The following is an 11656-nucleotide window of genomic DNA, read 5'->3' as shown; positions in this document are numbered from 1 at the left end:
GTGAGGTGGAATAGAGCAACTTTCAATAGCGGAGAAAGTGTATAAGCCTACAGAAATGAATCCAGGCCTGGCAAGGAGTCCAAAGGAGGAGTCTGAAGAACATGCTCAGTAATAAAAAACCCAGTGGGTGTAACAAATGGCAGAAAGTAAGAGTGTGCCTTGCACAAACTCACTCAGTCTTCAAGGCTAACGTGAGACCAGTGCCCTTCCCATCAATGACACCAATGCAGGGGCACGAAGGAGCTACCCAAACACTCACGGATACATTCCTGCTCCATTACTCCAAGCCGTACTGCATGCTCATTCTTTATAAACCTACAGTCCCTTTATTCTAGTGAACTGAAGTTTTCCACCTGCCTCTTTCAAACCAAGAACTGTCCAAAGTTCTGAAGATAGAACGCCATCAAACTCCGGCCCGGTGGACCACGCTAGCGTCCGTGGTTGCGTTTTTGCGTTGAAAGAAGCTGCAGCATTTGCCCAGCAATCACCACCCCTCTGACACTGTGGGGAAGCGTCTCTTTACAGCACTTGAGGGCTGCCTGAATGCCCTTTGGAAATGCTGTACTGCAGGGGCTACATTTTAGCTGTTTTAATATCTTTTCCACTTGGATTCGGTTACATAGCGCAGTGCTGGTGTGCACTAAACTTTTAATACCTGTTTATTGAATGAAATCAAGGAAGAAATGGATTCTTAATATCTCTTTAAAAATCTAATTTCCCCTAAACCCAATTACCTCAGCCAGGATTTCTACAGTAATGTGCCAATGATAAAATAATGGTGTTAATAACTGCAGTTACTATGTCCTGGTACATGCCAGGAGGTGTGTAAAGAATCTTATATAGACCTGTGTGTGTGTGTGTGTGTGTGTGTGTGTGTGTGTGTGTGTGTGTGATTTCTAGGTCCTACTTGCAGCCTTCACCTTACTCCCAAGGATGCTCATAAATCTCAGAAATGGAGAATTTGATTTTATAAGAGTGACCGTTAGGTGGCAATGTGATACCGGAATTACCCCTGCTTCTTGCTGCTAGGTCTTAGGAGACTTGTAACTATTCTGAGGTGCTGGTGGGATGACCCAAGGATTCTTTGGTGGTCAAGTTGGCCTAAATGGGGGGTCCATGCATCAATTCTTGCAGCTGTGGGGGGTTTTCTAGGTGTCTGTGGGGGTTCTTTTGGGAGGACCCTGGATAAATACAGGTACACTTTCTCCTTACTCTCAACTCTGAGTGACTCACTTTGTCTTAATTCAGCTCTGAGAGTCATTATTAAATCTCAGTTCTCACCAACACCCCCTCTGTCTTCACACCCTCTATTTTAGACTGGACTGGAACAGGGTAGCACTGAGGCCATTAGTCTCCATTCTCACATTTATGAAGGGCATGCTTAGGCATTTAATGTTATATCCAAATAGGGCTGCGAACAGGGTTACTCTGCCTCTCCCAACGTTAAAAGGCTCCTCTGTTGCATGAGGAATACTTAATTTTTTGCATGAGAAATATTTAACTTATTCCATATTTTGCCATCACCTTTAATGAATCTGCAATTGAAAAAGTTACCTCTTTAAAAATTAAATTTATTTGTTTCATGAATGTTTTGTCTATATGTATGTACATACACTCCATGTGTGTTCTTGGAGCCCATGAAGGTAAGAAGAAGGGATTAGATACCCTGAAACTGAAGCTCCAGATCTTTGATCCACCATGTGGATGCTGGGAATCAAACTGGGTCCTCTTCAAGAGCAGGAAGTGCTATTAACCACCGAGCCATCTCTCTAGCCCTTGTAGCTTCAGTTTTAATATATCAGAAACTTCAAATGTTGAAAGCATTTAAGACTTCTCTCTCAGGTGTTGAAAAGTGGTCTTGTCAAATGTTTTCAGTCTTACCGAGGGGATCAACAGACAATGTTTCCCCTCATTTGATTCTGTGCTTATTCAGGCCACTTTAGGTGTTCCATGATACCTTTAAAATTTCATGTCCCTTATCTACAACTACAATAATATTGCATAAAATAACCATAAAACCTGAATGACTTCCTAACGAGTACATGTTTCTTAAGTATCTGGAGTCAGATGGTGCTTAGTCCTGGGTTCTGCTCACCTCTCTGTTACCTGGCTAATGGTCAATCTGGATTAGCCTTTGCTGAGGTGCCTAACTGGGGTCCTCCCTTCTGCATGAGCAGGGTAGTCCAGACTGGCCTAATAGTGGTGGGAGATGTACAAATGCCTAACACTGCATGCAATTCCATCCCACAAACTTCATTTTCCATTGTTCTCACCACCATCTTACTGACCCAAGTCAGCCCCATGAGTCAGCAAAGCCAAGCAGGATCTACAACGGTGGACAAGTACAGCCCAGTCACATGGCCGAGAGCATAATACAGGCAAGAGCAAAGTATAGGTCCTATTGCTGCTACCTTACATGCAGTGTTTGCAAAGATGATATGAACCTCCCAGAAAGATGAATTAAGGATGTCCCCAGGATCCATATCCATAAAGATCAGTGTCATTCAATATAGACACATTCTTGAGCTTAAGAACTTAATCTTTTGTTTTTCATGTATCTTCAAAGACTACACAGAACACAGAAACTTTGGACTTGACTGGGTGCCCATGCTGAGTGAGCAGATTATTCCCATCTGCAGGTTCTCTAGTAGGTTCTAGGGAGGAGACTGGAGCGAAGTAAGGCTTTTCTAGAGAAGCCCATTTTAGTTTGTGTGTTTTCTGAAAGTCATTGCTCAGAGGTTGGGATCAGGAGGTGGTGAAATGTTCTGCAGTCTCAGCCCAAATAAAGTTTGTATCATTAGGATGTCTTGGAGGCTGAAAGTCAAGGAGAGACAAACACAAGAGGAGGTATAATAAATGCAGGAACTCAACTTCTGTAGTTCCCAGTATAGGTTATCCTGCAGAAGCCCTACGCCACATAGATAAACAGACATACCAGCTTAAAAAAGCACAAGGAGAGACCTCTTAGTTATTGGTGTCACCAACTGAATAATGAATTTTATTTCAGCAGTTCATTCCAGAATCTCTCTCTCTGAAAAGGAAAATTGCCTCTGGAAGATACCTTGATAAGATGCTCAGGGTGGAAGGTGAGACCCTGAAGGCATGGGTGTCCACAGAAATAAATGGTTGGTTCTCGTCTCGCAAAGAAGGAAGGAGAAAAGAGACAGAGGAGAAAGGACTAAGGGAGAAATAAGACCCGAGGAGCTGACATGAGACCTTTGGAGGAGGGAAGAGGAAGACAATTTTGTGAGAAAGAGTGCGGGGAGTCGAGGAGTTGTGGGCCTCAGGAGAAACAGTGCAGTGTGCGTTTTCCAGGAGACTGCTGCAGGTGCTGTGTGGGATGCTCCCAAAGCTCACGAGAGCATCTGCTCTTCCTCTGCTTCGACTCTATGTCTGCTCTTGTTATCTTTCGGGGGAAATGAGAAGAAGGATGGATCCGTTTTCTCCTCAGGACGAACGTGTTCCAAACGGGTACAGCAGAGTTAGATAGACTCAGGAGCCCCGGGTCCAAGACTTTTAGGATTGAAGACCAGACGTATTAGTAAACAGGCAAAGGCTTTGGATGTTTGCAGTCTCTAGAGTGGAGAATGGTAGGGGTCTGCATGTGACACCTACTCTATGACATTCTCAACTTGAGGAACGCTCAGCTAGTTTCTTACTTAGCTAGTTTCTCTGTCTTCTGACCTCTGTGTGAGGATAGTAGTAGCATCTTCTTCATGGAGTCTTGGAAGGGTATCACATTGGATAACATGCACAGAGCATAGAGCACAGAGCACAAGGCGTATGCCTGACACGTGCTCTCGTGGATGGGATGCCAGTTCTCACTGTTTTTGTCATCACTGTCCTTATTATTCCTTTGCTGTTATTTGTGGCTGGCCCCTGAGCAGCCTCGGCTGTGTTGTTGAGAATTAACTCAGGCCTGGGAATTAGAAAGCCAGGGTATAGTCTCAGCTGCCACACGACCTTGGGAAAGTCTTTTTGCCCTTCAAGGCTTCACTTTCTTTACCACTATAGGAAACATGGCCAGATTTTTCTCCAATGGTCGTTCACCTACCTCTACTTGCAGAAGACTCCACAGCTCTCAGACTCATGAAGTCTGTTTATTTTGACATCACAGGAAGCAGCCCTGGCTGACGAGCCACAGTCCACTCAGAAATCCATTTTCCTCAGTCAGCATATATGCTGAAGTGAGCCTGACTCGGTATGTTTGTTTACACCCCTTGGGAAGTTATTTCCCTTTTTACTTAATTACCTGATACCCAGACACTGCTCTGCAAAATTCCCCTCCAATACATTTTGTAAAGTCATCCAGACTCTCCCTCATCCAGTGCTTTGATTAAAATGCACAGCCTTCCCCAGGCTTCAGCACCATGTTAAATAATTGCACCTCCAGTGAGAGAGTCAACAGTACAGGAAAGAGTTCTGGGAGGAAGAAAAACAATAGGATCCAAAGCCAGCAGGGAGTTTACACTCCAGCACCCGGGCAGAGTTGTGACCTCTTCCAGATGATGCTGGCTTTAGGCTACTTTCTTCCCAAAGTCTGAAGCATCATCCCCAGGCAGAGCAAAATTTTCACTGTCCATCCATCACCATTCCATCTCCGCTTGACTTGGTCTGGATCTTGGGGAAGGAAGCACAGGCCAAGGTTTGGTTGCTTTCTGAGAAGCAACTCATCCCCTGCCAGGGCCAAACTTCATTTTGGACTGTGCCGTTCCTGACAGGATGGCAACTTTGAATCGGGTCCTGCCTTTCTTGTTATTTGATGATACTGACCTTAGTCATTTTTTTGACCTTTTCTGACCTCTATTGCCCTCCCTGCTTCTATAAAATGAGCTTGATATTGTAGTCCGCCTTCTGAGAAACACACCTTGGTCAGGTGCTTGCACTGTGACCTTGGAAAGGTGCTACAAATTCTCTGAGACCTAGTTTTCTCATCCAGAACAATGGCTCAGAATTGCTGTGAAAAGCAAGCCATTGGAGATGTTACGTCCAATGCCCAACATACAATGTCAGACAGCGATTGTGTTTTTTGGGGGCAGTAAATAGTAAATAGTATGAAGTTCTGAAATGATCAAGAGCTGGGATCCCAATTAGGGTTTTCATCTTGGGCCCATCAGATTTTAACTGTGATATTGGGTAAGTCATTTATCTTCTGTGTCTCTGATTCCTGATCTGTAAATGGAGATAATGGATCTCTACCTTGTAAGGTGTTACGACAGTGAGATTAAATGTAGTGATCTTTCCAACACACACAGCAACCTTTCTGCAGAAGAGTGAGAGTTCTTTGAGGGCCTATGCCTCAGGGTGGTGATAGTGATCTAGGCATTAATGAGCTGTTTCTGAGTTCTAGAAAGTAAAGCTCAATTGAAGATGGCATCCTAATGACTGTGGTCCAAGATTCCTAGTGTGATGGCTAATCTTCAGTGTTGACTTGACTGGATTTAAAATCACCCAGGAAAAAATGCTTCTGGGTGTGCCTGTGAGGGCATTTCCAGTGAGATTTAACTGAGATGGAAAGATTCACTCTGAATGTGGGAAATACCAGCCCACTAAGCTTGGGTCCTGGGCTGAATACAACAGAGAAAACAAGATTAATATTCATATATTTGCTTTCTGACTGTGGGTACGACGTGGCCAAGCTACCTTATTCCTTTTCTGCCCATGTGTCTCTTGCACGATGGACTGTAGACCCTCAGACTGTGAGGCACATGGACCCTCCACTCCTTAAGTTGCTTTTATTAGGTGTTTTGTCCTAATAAGCAAAGTAACCAATAAACCTAATATTTCAAGTTTGAGGTATCAGAATTCAAAATCCAGTAACTGGATTTACAGATTCTTCATGAGTTTTCATTCTTATTTCACAAGGCATGACCAGGACCTTGAAGAGCCAGAGTGGGGAAAAAAGACCATCTGATAGCCTTCTAACTTATTACCCTTCCATTATCCCAACTTCTGTCCAGATTTCTATCTATTCATCCACCCATCTACCAATCCATCCATATATTTATATCAAGCAGTTAGAAAGTCTTCATGGAGTCTTGGAAGGGTACTGCTTTGGTTAACAGTGCACTGAGCCCAAGGCATATGCCTGGCATGTGCTCACATGAATGGAATGCTAGCTCTCTCACTGTTTTTGTCATCATTGTTTTTATTATTGCTCCTTTGCTATTATTTGTGGCTGACCCCTAAGCAGCCTTGTCTCTACTGTTGAGAATTAACTCAGGCTGTTGAGAAGTAATCAGAAATCCCAGATATAGTCTCAGGTGCCACATTGCCTTTTAAGATGCACATCATATAAACCTCACAGAGGAGCTGTTTTAGTAGAGATAAGGAAGGATGAACAAATAGTAGAGTTTAAGAGAAAAGGGACATTAGAGAACTGTAAAAAGGAACAGAGGAATCGGGTGGGACAAGAAGGGAGTGAAATTTGGTATGGGACTTGTCCCCTGTAATTGATGAAAGGGTCAAAAAAGAAGGAGCTTTGATGATGTAGGAGAGTGATTGATTGATTGGTGATGGTGGTATTGATAAAGACACCAGGACTCTAGGTTCTCCAGTGCAGAAAATGGTGTTGGAGAGGAGATTTTTCAGCTCATCCATGGGTTGGGTGAGGAGACACATCCCTGAGGTGGGGAGATGGGTTGGTGAGAGCCTGGGGAATCATGATGTAATGATGTCTATTTTCTTATCAGAGAAAGAAGAGAAAGGAAGGCATTGCAATACTTTACTCTCTGGATTGGTTTCATACTAAATTACATCAGGCCAAAAAATAGAAGAATGACTGGGAAATATATTAAGGCTGGAAGATGACATTTGGGTTTCCTTGAGGTACGTTTTTATGCATTTGAAGTAAACTTGCACATTTCTCTTCCAAGAAGGTCATTGCTTGGGTGAAGGTTCAGAATAGTGAGATTTAGTAAGGGTTGATCCCACTGTCCTGGGGTGGGACTTAGGGCAAGAGTAAGAAAACAACCAGAATAAATACTGGGGAATAACAGCAGTAAGACACTCCTGGAGGTAAGTCTGTGCAGCAGGGGAGGGAGAATCAGTAAGATGACGGTATCACAGTGAACTTGGGTTATGGGACGAGCATCGGTTTTAGAATTGGCAAGAAGAAGATGAAATGAAATGGTGGTAATATAGCAATGAAAATTCTCTTTTTGGGGTTGATAGGATGATGAGGTAAAGAAGTTTGCATGTATGGCTTTGGGATGGAGGGGAAAGTGCTGAATGAGAGATGTTCCTGGAAGCAAGAGTTTGAGAGAATTCAGGAACTCTTGTATGGAAAGTGAAGTCATCAAAAGCTGTAACTGAGGCAGCACTGCAGAGGGTGGCAGTGATCTGGGTGCTAGGAATAATATGGGGTCTAGGGTGGCTACAACATGATGGAGGTGTACTTCAGTCTGACAACATGACCATCAAAGCAAGGCATCTAGGGGGATGGGTGTGATGATGGCCAAGTGGAAGAGGGACTTTGGAAAGAACTAGCCATCTCCCACCTCAGAAGATGAAAGGGGGCTGTATTCTTCTGAGGAACTGTGTGATTGCTTTTAGGGGCTGTTTCTGAACGCAAGGAGATCAGTGTCCCCCTCCTATTTCTTCATTGCTGATGCTCTGTGGAGGAATCTCCTCTTTGACCTCAGACTCTCTTGATTACAATATACCACAGTGGTTACACACACGGGCCTTTGGAACTCAGCTGTCTTAATTCAAGTCCCATGTCTCTAATCTACTTCGTGTTGGCTTTGAGATCTGGAGCTAATTGAATAATTCTCTGTGCTTTGGTTTCCTGACCAGAATATAGGGCTGGTGGTATAGCTCAGTGGCAGAGCAAGCCTGAAACCTGGGGTTCAGTCTCCAGCACCTAAGTAAACAAATAAACAAATATTTTTAAGACGAGATGATAATATGTTCAGTTATGCAGTTGGAAATAAGAGGCATTCATGAGTACACTGTGCTTGGAATGGGCCTAGAATATCAATATGCTTAAATATGTTTGCTTAGCTTAAAATTATCATGTTGTTCATGATATGATTCCTACTGTATTAAGACAGAAGAAGGTATCTCAAAATGCAACTGAAGATGCTGGTAGTGACCCTGGCCTTCTAGAGGATTCAGTGGGAAAGTTTGGGATGTTAGAGCAAGTCAGATTAGGAAGCATAGAAGTCTGAGTAAGAAGAAGGGACTGGGGGTGAGTTTAGGAAGTCCTGTTGCTGAGAGGGTTGGCTGGGTGAAGGGCAATCTTGCTTGTTGCTCACCTCACCCAGGGCTGAGTCAAAAGTTGTACCGTGCTCCCAGAACAGTGTCTTCTCTTGCTTGAGCAGATGCTATCGCTGCAGTCATAGTCAAAGAGGCTAAAACCCAGCCCAGCAGCATGTGTTGAGCAGTGCAACTTTTTTAGAGGACAGACAGTTCTTCCCTTTGTTTGGCTCAGTCTCAAAACGTCATCCCGGGACTCTTCATCAGCACTGGGGCTGCTGATCCTCACCTGCTCAGGGCTGCCTGCTCTTTGGTCTCAGGCTGTGTTGTGTTGTTTAGCTGTCTGGTAAGCTATGTCTGGTATCTTCTGTGGGTCACAGACAGTAAAATACTACTCCAGAGGTATATAACATTCATTTTACATGATGTTTTCCAAGTTGAGGGAAGCTAATGAAAATTTCTAGGCTAATGACTGCCTACTTTTTACTAAAAAAAAAAAAAAAAAAAAAAAGGTCAGAGGAGTCAGCCATATTGACGCTGGGTGGCTATGTGGCCACCATTGTCTGGGATTGGGCCATGGTGCTGCTTGAGGACATATCATGGACCCTCCAGTATGCTCTTTGGGACTTTACCTTTTATATTATGGACTGGTTCTTGTGCCTATTGAAATTTGTACTTGACCCACTCAGCTGAAGTGAGGGAATAGTTGGGGGCCTGAGCTGGGTAGAAAGCATCCTGAATGATTAATGACTGACTACATGGAAGCTTGCTGTGCAGGCCCCTGAGCACATCTAAACCTTTTCAGGCTGTTTGTGAGAAACAACAACTTACGTAATCTCACAGAAGGGGGAAATTAAAAAAAAAAACAGAAAAGAAGAGAAAAGAAAAAAATAAAAAGGACCTAATTGACACATTCTGTTCTTCTTGGAAAAACTTAAGGCAAGGGAGTGAGAGCGCCTTGCTCCCATCTGTACCTTGTGTTTGAGGATACCGTGATTATTAGAGTAGAAAGCACACAGTTCTTTGCCAGGGTCAGGGAGAGTTTCACAGCTCCTTTAATCTTTCACGCTGTAGAAACACCAATTATCACCTGCTGGACTCTTAATGGTGTGTGTGTGTGTGTGTGTGTGTGTGTGTGTGTGTGTGTGTGTGTATGCAGGCAGTGGAATGTGGCTTTTTGCCACCGGAGTGTAAAAAGCCGAGCAGTCACATGATGGAGAATATATTTCTTCCCCAAATCAACTCAGCCTCTGGCCATCTGTGACCTTGGGTGAGTTATTTAACCAATCTGTGCCTTGGTGTTCATCTCTATAAATCTAAGAGTTAACAGTTTTCTTTCACATTCTGTGAAGATTCAATCAGACCCTGAGTGCAGAAGGGCCTGGTACAGACCTCTAATTGGGAAGATGAGTCTTTCTGTTTAAGATGTTCACAGCAGAAGACCTTTAACAGAAGGAGACCTCGGGGGATGCCCACACAGGAAGCCCCAAGAGTCCCAGAATGGACTTTCAGTTCCTGGGAAGCCATCTGGGACCAGCACCATCAGATGCCCTGGGGAGGGCAGCTGCTTACATGCTGATGTAAGTTCATGGCTCTGGGAGATTCCTCTTCCTCCCAGGGTCAGGCTTTTAAAATTATGGCTCAAAGTAATAATTTCCCATGTGGAACAAACAATGGAAAAGTCTTTGGCCACAATTCTCTATTTGGTCCATTTTCCTCAGGGAGGAGAGCCAATCAGTCTGCATTTTCTAAAATAGTTCACAAAGAAGCTTTCTTTCTAACAAGTCCTCATTGGACATTTTCCACTTGCTGGGCACTGCAAGGAATTCCGTGTTACAATGGTGGTCAAGTCACATCCCTGACCTCAAGTAGCTGACAGTGTGGTTGAGGAGATGCAGCAGTGTCAGAATCACAACATGCTAAGGAAGCACAGGATCCCTTGGGAGCTCAAGGCAAAGATGACGAAACTATTTGGGGGAAGATTTGGGAATGTTTCTGGAAGAGAGCTGTGTTGTGTGTTTGTTTTCTCTCATCTGCAGGTTGAAAACTTAATCTTCAGTGTCCCAAGAGGCAGAGTCTTTAGGAAAGATTCAGTCAAGAGAGTAGAACCCTCACCAATGGGATCGATGCCCCAATAAAGAGATCCAGACATGGTAGAGTAAAGGGGGCTTCTCCTCTGCATGAGGCAGCACGTCTTTAAGAACCCTTGCCAGACTCTCTGTTGGCGCCTTGACCTTAGATGTTCCAGGACCTGGAACACTTAACTAAGTACGACAAAGTAGAAAGTTTGAACTAAAGACAGGTAGTGTTAATCAGGCCAGTGAAGATGGGGAAGACAATTCAGGGCTGAGGTGTGACTTAGGTATTGTTGGGGTCCAGGAGTTTCCCCACAAATACCAATCTTAGACAGGAATAGATTATTGAATGCACACTCTAAGACTGATCAATCAGGGCCATAGATCAGACTTAAGAGCTGAAAGCTATGACCCCAAACATTTCTCAGGATCATCTTACAAAAGCAAAACCCATAAACCCCACAATGAGCTCTTAGGCAGGTCCTAGAAGTGCTGCCTGGTGGTTGACCCTGACTCAAGCTACTTTAGACATAACACTTCATATTGACCTTTAATTTGGTGGGTTCTAAGTGAAGCTTATGGTTGTGGGATTTCTTAAGATTAACAAACCTTATAACTTACGGAACATAACAGGGTAATGTGGTCAGCATGACTCTGCTCTGAGTCAAGTTATTTTCTGTGTCAATGACTAGCAGGCATATTCCAGCAACAATATAAAATAGCTGGCAGGCATAGAACAAAAAAGGCTACAGTTATGCTAGGGGGGGCAGGCCTCAACAGGTATAGAGCATTCACAAGAGCATGAACACACATGAGCATGTGCACACACACACACACACACACACACACACACACACACACACGTGTGCACACACACACACACGCACACACACACACACACACACACACACAGAGTCTAGGGCAAGAGAATATAGCATTGAAGAGTCTTATGAATATTCACCAGGACAATGGTGACGTTATATAGCCTCAAAGACTGGCCAGGGAAGAGGACCTACTCCTCAAGAGCTTTGTCACTCTTCCTAGAATTTTAGACTTGACTCCTGAGTTGTTCCAACACCCTAACATTTTGTATCCCACTATTATCTAAGACAGCTTCCTGCACTGAGAAGCTATTCATTTATCTTCTCTCTACCAAGTAGTTGGTCTCTGTATATGGTCTCTAGCCAGAACTGGTTGTATTCTTGACAAAGATGTCCTAATATGTGCATGTATGCATTGAGGAATGACCAAAGAAATAGTTCCATTCAAGTGTGTGTGTTGCTTGGTGAACCAATGAATTTGTTGGGGTCCCTTCCAGTAGCACAGATGATTCAAAGTCACCTGTATCACCAAAATCCCCAATAGAACATGGATGGTGACTC

Source organism: Rattus rattus, chromosome 9, assembly GCF_011064425.1.
Source record: "Rattus rattus isolate New Zealand chromosome 9, Rrattus_CSIRO_v1, whole genome shotgun sequence".
Lineage (NCBI taxonomy): Eukaryota > Metazoa > Chordata > Mammalia > Rodentia > Muridae > Rattus > Rattus rattus.
Note: the sequence above shows the minus strand (reverse complement) of the source record.